At 48.3% G+C, this 12620-nt stretch overlaps 1 protein-coding gene across 5 annotated transcripts in view; it reads right to left on the reverse strand.

The window, feature by feature from the left end:
- Positions 1–10801, reverse strand: part of LOC140413105 (protein phosphatase EYA3-like) — a 123732-nt gene extending 112931 nt beyond the window's left edge. For 4 of the 5 annotated variants that reach the window (XM_072500880.1, XM_072500881.1, XM_072500876.1 and 1 more), the window contains exon 1: positions 10544–10801. The gene's annotated coding sequence lies outside the window, so the exon portion shown is untranslated. Of the gene's footprint in view, positions 1–10407; positions 10464–10543 lie in introns of those variants that run through there. The other variant, XM_072500878.1, reaches the window with a different exon arrangement.
- Between the last annotated feature and the right edge of the window lie 1819 nt (positions 10802–12620).

The following is a 12620-nucleotide window of genomic DNA, read 5'->3' on the forward strand; positions in this document are numbered from 1 at the left end:
CGGCCTCTCTCGCCTCCTGCACTCCCGGCTCTTGTGCAACCCCAAATATAGCCAACCCCCAGCTTGGTTCGACCCGGACTCCTACTACTTTTGAAAGCACCTTTGTCACCCCCATCCAAAACCCCTGTAGTGCCGGGCATGACCAAAACATATGGGTATGATTCGCTGGGCTTCTCGAGCACCTCGCACACCTATCCTCCACCCCAAAAAATTTACTGAGCCGTGCTCCAGTCATATGCGCCCTGTGTAATACCTTAAACTGAATCAGGCTTAGCCTGGCACACGAGGACGACGAGTTTACCCTGCTTAGGGCATCTGCCCACAGCCCCTCCTCGATCTCCTCCCCCAGCTCTTCTTCCCATTTCCCTTTTAGTTCATCTACCATAGTCTCCCCTTCGTCCCTCATTTCCCTATATATATCTGACACCTTACCATCCCCCACCCATGTCTTTGAGATCACTCTGTCCTGCACCTCTTGTGTCGGGAGCTGTGGGAATTCCCTCACCTGTTGCCTCGCAAAAGCCCTCAGTTGCATATACCTGAATGCATTCCCTTGGGGCAACCCATATTTCTCGGTCAGCGCTCCCAGACTCGCGAACTTCCCATCCACAAACAGATCTTTCAGTTGCGTTATTCCTGCTCTTTGCCACATTTCATATCCCCCATCCATTCCCCCCGGGGCAAACCTATGGTTGTTTCTTATCGGGGACCCCCCCAAGGCTCCAGTCTTTCCCCTATGCCGTCTCCACTGTCCCCAAATCTTCAGTGGAGCCACCACCACCGGGCTTGTGGTGTAGTTCCTCGGTGAGAACGGCAATGGGGCTGTCACCATAGCCTGTAGGCTAGTCCCCCTACAGGACGCCCTCTCTAATCTCTTCCACGCCGCTCCCTCCTCCTCTCCCATCCACTTACTCACCATTGAAATATTAGCGGCCCAATAATACTCACTTAGGCTCGGTAGTGCCAGCCCCCCCTATCCCTGCTACGCTGTAAGAATCCCTTCCTCACTCTCGGGGTCTTCCCGGCCCACACAAAACCCATGATGCTCTTTTCAATCCTTTTAAAAAAAGCCTTCGTGATCACCACCGGGAGGCACTGAAACACAAAGAGGAATCTCGGGAGGACCACCATCTTAACCGCCTGCACCCTCCCTGCCATTGACAGGGATACCATATCCCATCTCTTGAAATCCTCCTCCATCTGTTCCACCAACCGCGTTAAATTTAACCTATGCAATGTGCCCCAATTCTTAGCTATCTGGATCCCCAGGTAACAAAAGTCCCTTGTTACCTTCCTCAACGGTAGGTCCTCTATTTCTCTACTCTGCTCCCCTGGATGCACCACAAACAACTCACTTTTCCCCATGTTCAATTTATACCCTGAAAAATCCCCAAACTCCCCAAGTATCCACATTATTTCTGGCATCCCCTCCGCCGGGTCCGCCACGTATAGTAGCAAATCGTCCGCATACAAAGATACCCGGTGCTCTTCTCCTCCCCTAAGTACTCCCCTCCACTTCTTGGAACCCCTCAACGCTATCGCCAGGGGCTCAATCGCCAGTGCAAACAATAATGGGGACAGAGGGCATCCCTGCCTTGTCCCTCTATGGAGCTGAAAATATGCAGATCCCCGTCCATTCGTGACCACGCTCGCCATCGGGGCCCTATACAACAGCTGCACCCATCTAACATACCCCTCTCCAAAACCAAATCTCCTCAACACCTCCCACAAATAATCCCACTCCACTCTATCAAATGCTTTCTCGGCATCCATCGCCACTACTATCTCCGTTTCTCCCTCTGGTGGGGCCATCATCATTACCCCTAACAACCTCCGTATATTCGTGTTCAGCTGTCTCCCCTTCACAAACCCAGTTTGGTCCTCGTGGACCACCCCCGGGACACATTCCTCTATTCTCATTGCCATTACCTTGGCCAGGACCTTGGCATCTACATTTAGGAGGGAAATAGGTCTATAGGACCCGCATTGTAGGGGGTCCTTTTCCTTCTTTAGGAGAAGCGATATCGTTGCTTCAGACATAGTCGGGGGCAGTTGTCCCCTTTCCTTTGCCTCATTAAAGGTCCTCGTCAGTACCGCGGCGAGCAAGTCCACATATTTTCCATAGAATTCGACTGGGAATCCACCCGGTCCCGGGGCCTTTCCCGCCTGCATGCTCCTAATTCCTTTCACCACTTCTTCTACCTCGACCTGTGCTCCCAGTCCCACCCTTTCCTGCTCTTCCACCTTGGGAAATTCCAGCCGATCCAAGAAGCCCATCATTCTCTCCCTCCCATCCGGGGGTTGAGCTTCATATAATTTTTTATAAAATGTCTTGAACACTCCATTCACTCTCTCCGCTCCCCGCTCCATCTCTCCTTCCTCATCCCTCACTCCCCCTATTTCCCGCGCTGCTCCCCTTTTCCTCAATTAGTGTGCCAGCAACCTGCTCGCCTTCTCCCCATATTCGTACTGTACACCCTGTGCCTTCCTCCATTGTGCCTCTGCAGTGCCTGTAGTCAGCAAGTCAAATTCTACATGTAGCCTTTGCCTTTCCCTATACAGTCCCTCCTCCGGTGCTTCCGCATATTGTCTGTCCACCCTCAAAAGTTCTTGCAGCAACCGCTCCCGTTCCTTACTCTCCTGCTTCCCTTTATGTGCCCTTATTGATATCAGCTCCCCTCTAACCACCGCCTTCAACGCCTCCCAGACCACTCCCACCTGGACCTCCCCATTATCATTGAGTTCCAAGTACTTTTCAATGCACCCCCTCACCCTTAGACACACCCCCTCATCTGCCATTAGTCCCATGTCCATTCTCCAGGGTGGGCGCCCTCCTGTTTCCTCCCCTATCTCCAAGTCCACCCAGTGAGGAGCGTGATCCAAAATGGCTATAGCCGTATACTCCGTTCCCCTCACCTTTGGGATCAATGCCCTACCCAGCACAAAAAAGTCTATTCGCGAGTAGACTTTATGGACATAGGAGAAAAACGAGAACTCCTTACTCCTAGGTCTGCTAAATCTCCACGGGTCTACACCTCCCATCTGCTCCATAAAATCTTTAAGTACCTTGGCTGCTGCCGGCCTCCTTCCAGTCCTGGACTTCGACCTATCCAGCCCTGGTTCCAACACCGTATTAAAATCTCCCCCCATTATCAGCTTTCCCATCTCTAGGTCCGGAATGCGTCCTAGCATCCGCCTCATAAAATTGGCATCATCCCAGTTCGGGGCATATACATTTACCAAAACCACCGTCTCCCCCTGTAGTTTGCCACTCACCATCACGTATCTGCCCCCGTTATCCGCCACTATAGTCTTTGCCTCGAACATTACCCGCTTCCCCACTAATATAGCCACCCCCCTGTTTTTCGCATCTAGCCCCGAATGGAACACCTGCCCCACCCATCATTTGCGTCGCCTAACCTGGTCTATCAGTTTCAGGTGCGTTTCCTGTAACATAACCACATCTGCCTTAAGTTTCTTAAGGTGTGCGAGTACCCGTGCCCTCTTTATCGGCCCGTTCAGCCCTCTCACGTTCCACGTGATCAGCCGAGTTGGGGGGCTTCCTACCCCCCCCCCTTCTCGATTAGCCATCACCTTTTTCCAGCTCCTCACCCGGTTCCCACGCAGCTGTATCTCCCCCAGGCGGTGCCCCCCCGCCCATCCTCTCCCATACCAGCTCCCCCCTCTCCCCAGCAGCAGCAACCCAGTAATTCCCCCCTCCCACCCCCCCCCCCCCGCTAGATCCCCCGCTAGCGTAATTACTCCCCCCATGTTGCTCCCAGAAGTCAGCAAACTCTGGCTGACCTCGGCTTCCCCGTGACCTCGGCTCACACCGTGCGACGCCCCCTCCTTCCTGCTTCTCTATTCCCGCCATGATTATCATAGCGCGGGAACCAAGCCCGAGCTTCTCCCTTGGCCCCGCCCCCAATGGCCAACGCCCCATCTCCTCCACCTCCCCTCCTCCCCCCATCACCACCTGTGGGAGAGAGAAAAGTTACCACATCGCAGGATTAGTACATAAAACCCCTCTTTGCCCCCCACATTCGCCCCACCACTTTGTTCGAACGTTCTTTTTAATAACCCGCTCATTCCAGTTTTTCTTCCACAATAAAAGTCCACGCTTCATCCGCCGTCTCAAAGTAGTGGTGCCTCCCTCGATATGTGACCCACAGTCTTGCCGGTTGCAGCATTCCAAATTTTATCTCCTTTTTATGAAGCACCGCCTTGGCCCGATTAAAGTTCGCCCTCCTTCTCGCCACCTCCGCACTCCAGTCTTGATAAACGCGGATCACCGCGTTCTCCCATTTACTGCTCCGAGTTTTCTTCGCCCATCTAAGGACCATTTCTCTATCCTTAAAACGGAGGAATCTCACCACTATGGCTCTGGGAATTTCTCCTGCTCTCGGTCCTCGCGCCATCACTCGGTATGCTCCCTCCACCTCCAACGGACCCGCCGGGGCCTCCGCTCCCATTAACGAGTGCAGCATCGTGCTCACATATGCCCCGACGTCCGCTCCCTCCACACCTTCAGGAAGACCAAGAATCCTCAGGTTGTTCCTCCTTGCGTTGTTTTCCAGTGCCTCCAACCTTTCCACACATCGTTTCTGATGTGCCTCCTGCGTCTCCGTCTTCACCACCAGGCCCTGTATATCGTCCTCATTCTCGGCTGCCTTTGCCTTCACGACCCGAAGCTCCCGCTCCTGGGTCTTTTGTTCCTCCTTTAGCCCTTCGATCGCCTGTAGTATCGGGGCCAACAGCTCTTTCTTCATTTCCTTTTTGATCTCTTCCACACAGCATTTCAAGAACTCTTGTTGTTCAGGGCCCCATGTTAAACTGCCACCTTCCGACGCCATCTTGGTTTTTGCTTGCCTTCCTTGCCGCTGTTCTAAAGGATCCACTGCAATCTGGCCACTCTCTCCTTTTTCCATCCGTATCCCGGGGGGATTCCCTTCTGGTTTACCGCACAGTGTTTTTAGCCGTCAAAATTGCCGTTGGGGCTCCTATCAAGAGCCCAAAAGTCCGTTTCACAGGGAGCTGCCGAAACGTGCGACTCAGCTGGTCATCGCCGCACCCGGAAGTCCCTATTTTCCCCTTCTTAATTAACTCCTTGGTCATCCTTTGCTGAATTCTAAACTGCTCCCAATCCTCAGGACTGTTGCTTTTATTGGCCAATTCTTCTTCCTTGGATCTAATACTATCTCTAATTTCCCATACAAAGCCATGGTTTGGCCACCTTTTCTGTTTTGCTTTTGCGCCAGACAGGAACAGTTGTTGCAGTTCACCCATGCACTTCTTGAATCTTTGCCATTGCCTATCCAATGTCATCCCTTTCACAGTAGCACAGTGGCTAGTGTCATGTGAGTGTCCCTTGAAGAAAGGTCTCTTATGTGACTTTTAGCACATTGGGCTGTGGCTGTGAAGGGAGAGGGAGTTTCAGTTTGATCGCTGTGGCAAATATTTTCTGTCTTTCTCTATTTTCATTTTAAAAGTTGTTCCAGTAAGCACATTGGGTGTGGTTAACCACCTTGTTAACTTTAATGATATAGCTGTTTTCCGGATGAGTTTAAATCTGCTATTTTGAACGGGATCAGAATTTCAGGAAAAAGACCAGTCCCAGTCAAGTGAGAACACAGTGTGCTGGGCCCTTGAAAGAGGGTTTTTGGTTTATGGGATTTTGTTATTGAATTGGAACAGTTAAGAGGGAATTCATTCAGTGTTTTACATAGATTACTGTGGCTGTGTGGTGTCTTTATGTTTGTAATTGATATATATGTTAGCTACATTCTTAGAATAAACCTTGCTTGGATTAAAGTGTCTAGGAAGTCTGATGAATCACACATGCAGAGAAGGCTTTTGTGCTCATCCTAGCCAAGTTCAACATAAAGGTTGTAGCTTAGGTGAACTTCATAATATTCACTGTTGCTACACAGCTCCTGGGTCCCAGGTTTGATTCCCGGCTTGGGTCACTGTCTGTGTGGAGTCTGTACATTCTCCGTGTCTTAGGAGTTTCCTCCGGGTGCTCCGTTTTCCTCCCACAAGTCCCAAAAGACGTGCTGTTAGGTCATTTGGACATTCTGAATTCTCCCTCTGTGTACTGAAACAGGCGCCGGAATGTGGCGACTACAGGCTTTTCACAGTAACTTCATTGCAGTGTTAATGTAAGCCTACTTGTGGCAATAAAGATTATTATTAATGTTTCCCAATCTATCATAGCCAAATGGTGCCTCATATAGTTTAGTTTCCTTTATTAAAATTCAAGACCCTAATCTCAGAATCAACTACGCCACTCTCAATCTTGATGAAAAATTCTATCATATTCTGATCACTCATCCCCAAGGAGTCTCGCAGAACTAGATTGCCAATGATTCCTTTTCATTGCACAATATCCATCTGGGATGGCCCGTTCTCCAGTAGGCTCCTCAACATATTGGTCCAGAGAACCATCCTGATGACTCCAGGAATTCCTCCTTGACAGTATTGTGACTGATTTGATTTGCCATTTCTATATGCAGATTAAAATCTGCCCATAATTATAGGTGTTCCTTTATCACATGCATCTTTAATTTACTGTTTGTCATTCCCACATTACCACTACAGTTTGGGGGTCTGTATACAACCCCTATTAATGTTTTTTGCCCCTTGGTGTTTCTCAGCTCTACTCATACAGATTCCACATTGTTGGAGTTATTATCCTTCCTCACTACTGTTTTAATTTCCTCTTTAACCAGCAATGCAAATCCACCCCCCCCCCCCTTTTCCTTTTTTCCGAAATACTGAATACTCCTGGATGTTCACTTCCCATCCCTGGTCACCTTGCAGCCATGTCTCCCGTAATCCCGACTATGTCATATCCATTTACATCTATATTTGTATGATTAATTCATCCTGAACATAAGACCTGGAAAATCCAGCACTGACCCTTGGGGCACACCATTCAAAAATTACTCCAAGCCCGTTTGTCAATCAGGTTTCTCACCAAATTCTGAACGATCTTGAATTAACTGTGCCTTAATTAGATATAGCACTTGGGGCTAAAGGGATACGGGGGGGGGGGGGGGGGGGGGGGAGAGAAAGGCAGGATCAGAATATTGAACTTGATGATCAGCCATGATTATAAAAAATGGCAGAGCAGGCTCGAAGGGCCGAATGGCCTCCTCCTGCTTTTATTTTCTATATATGTTTCTCACAAGCCAACCGTGGGACTCAAACATTGCAAAAATCCATATCCACGCATCTACCGCACTTTCATTATTTATTCAATCGGTTACTTAAAAATAAAAACTTGTCACATGACAAATTAAGATGGCCCATCTTTGATCCACGTATAAATTACTAAACACTAACACACATTTATTTTATGGGGTTCCAACAGTTTACGCACAATTGATATTGGAATAACCACTCTACAGTGACTGGTTTCTCCTCCCGCTTTTGAAAAAAGGTGTTGTGTTGGCATAATTTGCATGCAGAAGCATGATGGAAAAGCTTCTTAATAATAATCTTTATTATTGTCACAGGGCTCAACGTTATGGGGAGAAGGCAGGAGAATGGGTGTGAGCAGACTCGATGGGCTTAATAGCCTAATTCTGCTCCTACGTCTTATGGATTACTCCTGCTTCTAATTCATATGTCACGTTTTCAACTCCCCCCCACCCCTTCAATTTCTCACATTTTATTTGGGCCACTTTATTTGCTCATTCTTTTCATGTTGCCATATTATATGATCCTTCATATCGCCTAACTTTTCTATTAATCATAATAATCTTTATTGTCACAAGTAGGCAATGCAATGAAGTTACTGTGAAAAGCCCCTAGTCGCCACATTCCGGCGCCTGTTCGGGTACACAGAGGGAGAATTCAGAATGTCCAAATTACCCAACAACACGTCTTTCAGGACTTGTGGGGGGAAACCCACGCAGACACAGGGAGAAGGAGCGGATTCCATAGAGTGGCCCAAGCCGGGAATCGAACCTGGGACCCGGGGGCTGTGAAGCAACAGTGCTACCCGCTGTGCTATTAATGCAATACCTTCACCTTGATCACTAGAAAATCTGTTGCTTTGTCATTTTCCCTTTTATCAACTGCTGAAATGCTTGCCTGACTTTTGGTTTTCAGTTCTAATGAATAACACTCACCCGAAATGTTGACAAAGAAATAGAAGTAGGCCGCATACCACCCCTTCAGCCTGTTCTGCCATTCAATAAGATCATTGCTAATCCGACCCACCCCACCTTGATCCACATACCCCTGCCTCTCCTTTGGTTACGCATGCTGATTAGGCCACTGTTTATATCAAAATTTCCTGTTTTTAATTTCTACCCAGAGAACTTTTAATTGTTTATTCAAGATCAAAAACAATGCAACATATATTAGAGAAACTGGAAACAATGCCGCATATCAGGAGGCAATTTTACAACAGATATTCTCTTTTGGCAAATATCTACCCGGCAATGTACTCCGAGTAGTGTCCTAGGCCCAACCATCTTCAGCTGCTTCATCAATGACCGTCCTTCCATCATAATGTCAGAAGTGGGGATATTCGGTGATGACCATACAATGTTCAGTACCATTCATGACTCCTCAGATAGTGAAGCAGTCCATGTCAAAATGCAGCAAGATCTGGACAATGGGGCAGCACAGTGGTTAGCACTGCTGCTTCACAGCACCAAGAACCCCCAGGTTCAATTCCAGCCTTGAGTGACTGTGTGTGGAGTTTACACATTCTCCCTGCGTCTGCATGGGTTTCCTCCCTCCCACAGTCCAAATATGTGAAGGCTAGGTGGATTGGCCATGTTAAATTACCCCTTAGTGTCCAAAGATGTGCACTTTAGCTATGGTTATGGGGTTACCGGGATTGGGGGGGGGGGGGGGGGCGGCTTCTTCTTTTGGAGTCGGTACAGATTCAATGGGCCAAACTGCCTCCTTCTGCACTGCAGGGATTTAATGATGGATGTCCAAGCTGGTGCTGACAAATGGCAAGGAATATTCGTGCCACATAAGTGCCAGGCAATGACAATCTCTAACAAGAGAGGATCTAACCATCACCCCAGAACAACAATAGCATTACCATCGCTGAATCTCCCACTATCAACATCATTGGGGTTACCATTGACCAGGAACTGGTTAGCTGTATAAATATCGTGCTGGGCAGCACAGTGGCACAGCGGTTGGCACTGCTGCCTACAGCGCTGAAGACCCAGGTTCGATCCTGGCCCCAGGTCACTGTCCCTGTGGAGTTTGCACATTTTCCCTGTGTCTGCGTGGGTTTCACCCCCACAACCCAACGATATGCAGGGTAGATGGATTGGCCACACTAAATTGCCCCTTTTTAAAAAAATAAATATTGTGGTTACCAGAGAAGGTCAAAGGCTAGGAATCCTGCAGCAAGTACTTCAGCTCCTGGCTCCCGAAAGCACAATTCTAGAGTATCATGGAATACTCTTCACTTGCCTGGATGAGTGCTGCTCCAAGAACACTCAAAAACCACAGCACCATCCGAGACAAAGCAGCTTGCTTGATTGCAGCCCCTTCCGCCAATGGAGTATTGGCGGTTGCGTGCACCATCTAAAAGATCCACCGCATGAATCCATCAAAGATCCTTAGGCATTGCCATTCAAACGCACAATCACTACCATCCAGCTAGGATGATACCTCAAAACACCATCACCTGGAAGTTCTGCTCCAAGTCTCTCACTATCCTAACTTGGAAATATATCGCCATTCCTTCATTGTTGCTGGGTCAAAATCCCGGAACTCCCTCCCTAACAGCACTGTGGGTGCCTGTACCTCAGGTAGTGCAGTGGTTCAAGGCAGCTTACCGCCACCTTCTGAAAGACAACTAGGGATGGGCAATAAATGGTGATCTCGCCAGTGACAACAATTTCCCATAAATTGATTTTCAAAAATTAAAGCAGAATGTATTTAATTGAACTAAAACACTTTCATTGGAGATAACAAATTACCTTGTGTTAAAGACAAATTCAACAAAAACATTTTTAAGAAACAAATTCAAATGGCAAACGTAAAAGGTAAATTGGGGGGGGGGGGGGGGGGGGGGAGGGAACCTGCTGATATCGAACACCCTATGAATAATAGGAATTCTGGAATTACACATAGGGGTCTCAATATCTAAAAACAAGAGTTGGTGGTCTGCAGCTTAACCATGCAGAGAATTGCATAGTGGTTTTAAAGGGATGAATAATTCAGAAGCCCAGACTAATCATCCAAAAATACAGGTTCAAATTTTATCATGAAAGCTATAGAATTTAAATTTAATTAAACAAATGTTGATTTTTCTTCATTCCTACACATACACTATATATATATATATACACTTTCCGAGTTACAATTAATTCAACGTCACATTGCAGTATTGACAGTGAAACATTAGAACAGGAAACTTAATACCTAAAGTTTATGTTTATCCGGTATATTGTTGGACTGCAGGAGTTAACTTCAGTGTTGCTCAAGCACATTTTTTAGCAGGAAGCGTCCCTTGAAAGCTCCAGCGCATGCGCAGCCGCCACTATCAGTACATACTCACTATTTGGCAATCGACAATCGCGGCCTCCGTCCTCGCTGCCCCATCGAGCCTGCTTCACCCAGACCGCACACAACAAAAGAATAAACGACACCAACTGATCAACTATTTGACATGTAAAGAAGCGAGGTGCTAAATTTTCAGCTATAAAGAGGATCTAGAACTGGCAGGCAAAAATCCGCAGACTGCTATGCCCCTGAACTTGGGCCTCATCGGCCGCTACAAGTCAACGGCCGCCATTGCAGCGTCGCACTGAACTCTGGGATTTCCGTTTACCCCGCTCCCTCTGGCATCACGTGGTTCCAGCAGAGCTCCTTCCCGCCACGAAAGAGTAATAATTTTCTGAATGGAACCTTATGGAGATAGTGGAGTTGTCCCAATGCCATCAATGTCGTCAAACCAAAACAAAAAGTACTCAAACATAAAGGCCTCCTTTTAGAGATGTGCAACTAATTTAAAACTATTAACTGTAAAGATGGCCAAAACCTTGATCAAAGCAATAGGTTTTAAAGTGTCTTGATGGAGGAGAGATAGGGGCAGACAGGTTTAAAGAGAAAATTCCATAGTTCCGTGCTTAGTTCAATATTCTTCAAACTTTTTTTCCCGGGACCCACTGTTACCAACCTGCGGGACCCAGGCCAGTCGACCTTTGCGACTAACGCCGACCTACCTCCGCGACCACGTTGACGACCTTCGTGACACATGCCACCTGAACTTCGCAACACACCATTTTTGCTTATCTTTAACACGACAGATCAGCCTGCTTGGTCCTCACAATCTCGCTTGCTTTATCATTCAATATATTTCTGCTAAGGACTTCAGCTGATGATTTAAATTCTCACTACTGTTTTAAACTTTCATTTGCCAGTACTCCCGGCACATAACTCACATGGGCATTTCATCCGGATTTGCATTAGCACAATTAATAAAGCCGTACCTCAAGAAGTCATCTTTATCCTACTTTGTTCTTGATTTCAGTTTTTTTTCAAGTATTTTTATGCAGCAAATTGTCAACAATTTTACAATACAAAACAACTCCACAACCACCCCCCCCCCCCCCACCCAGCCCCACAAACCCCCGCCCCCTCCCTCAACAGTCAATGGTGACCTACTTCCAAAAATGGATGCTGAATAAACCCCAACAATTGTAGAAGACCCCCCTCCCCATCCCCCCCTCAGAGCAAACCTCACCTTTTCCAGGGTCAGAAACTCTAACAGGACCCCCCCCCCCCCGCCACGCTGAGGCACAGGGTGGAGAAGCTGACCTCCACCCCAACAAGACCTGCCTAGGAGCAATCAGAAAGGCGAAGGCTAAAACATCTGCCCCCACACCCACCTGCAGCCAGTCTCATACCCTGAATATGGCTTCCAGGGGACCGGGCTCCACGTCCACATGTAAAACCCCCGAAATGGTGCTGAACACCATCCTCCAAAACCTTTCCTGCTTCCGGCAGGACCAAAACATACGCACATAGTTTGCAGGACCCCTTCCACATCGCTCAGACATCCTCAACAACTAGCTCATCCGAGACTTTGTAAGTTGCGCATGTACATTATTATCAGCTGTATCAGCCCCACCCTCGTGGAGAAAGTCGAGGCGTTTACTCTCCGCAGCACCTCACACCACAGACCCTTCTCCAGCACTATCCCCAACTCTTCCTCCCAACTTAGTCTTAGCCCCCTCCAAAGACACCCCATCCTCCAAACCCCTCCGGTAAATCACCGAGATGACCCCCCCTCTCCAACCCCCCCTCTCCAACGCCCTCATCCACAGAGGCCCTTCCCTCCCTGCTCCAGCCCCGCACCTTCTCTGCATTTGCTGCCCAATAATAATACAACAAATTTAGGAGGCTTAAATCCCCCGCCTGCCGTCCCCTCTGCAGTATCACCTTCCTAATCCTGTCCACCTTCCCCTGCGGTCGTTCCCCTGAGAAACATGTATACCGCTTTGGATACTTGTGGGGGGGACGACTTACCAGGGGTAAGCCATGGGGTACGGGCCTCTGGCACGGAGTCTGTCCCTGTTGCTCAGAAGGGAAGGGGGGAGAGGAGCAGAGCATTAGTAATTGGGGACTCTATA

This window comes from Scyliorhinus torazame, chromosome 1 (assembly GCF_047496885.1).
Source record: "Scyliorhinus torazame isolate Kashiwa2021f chromosome 1, sScyTor2.1, whole genome shotgun sequence".
Lineage (NCBI taxonomy): Eukaryota > Metazoa > Chordata > Chondrichthyes > Carcharhiniformes > Scyliorhinidae > Scyliorhinus > Scyliorhinus torazame.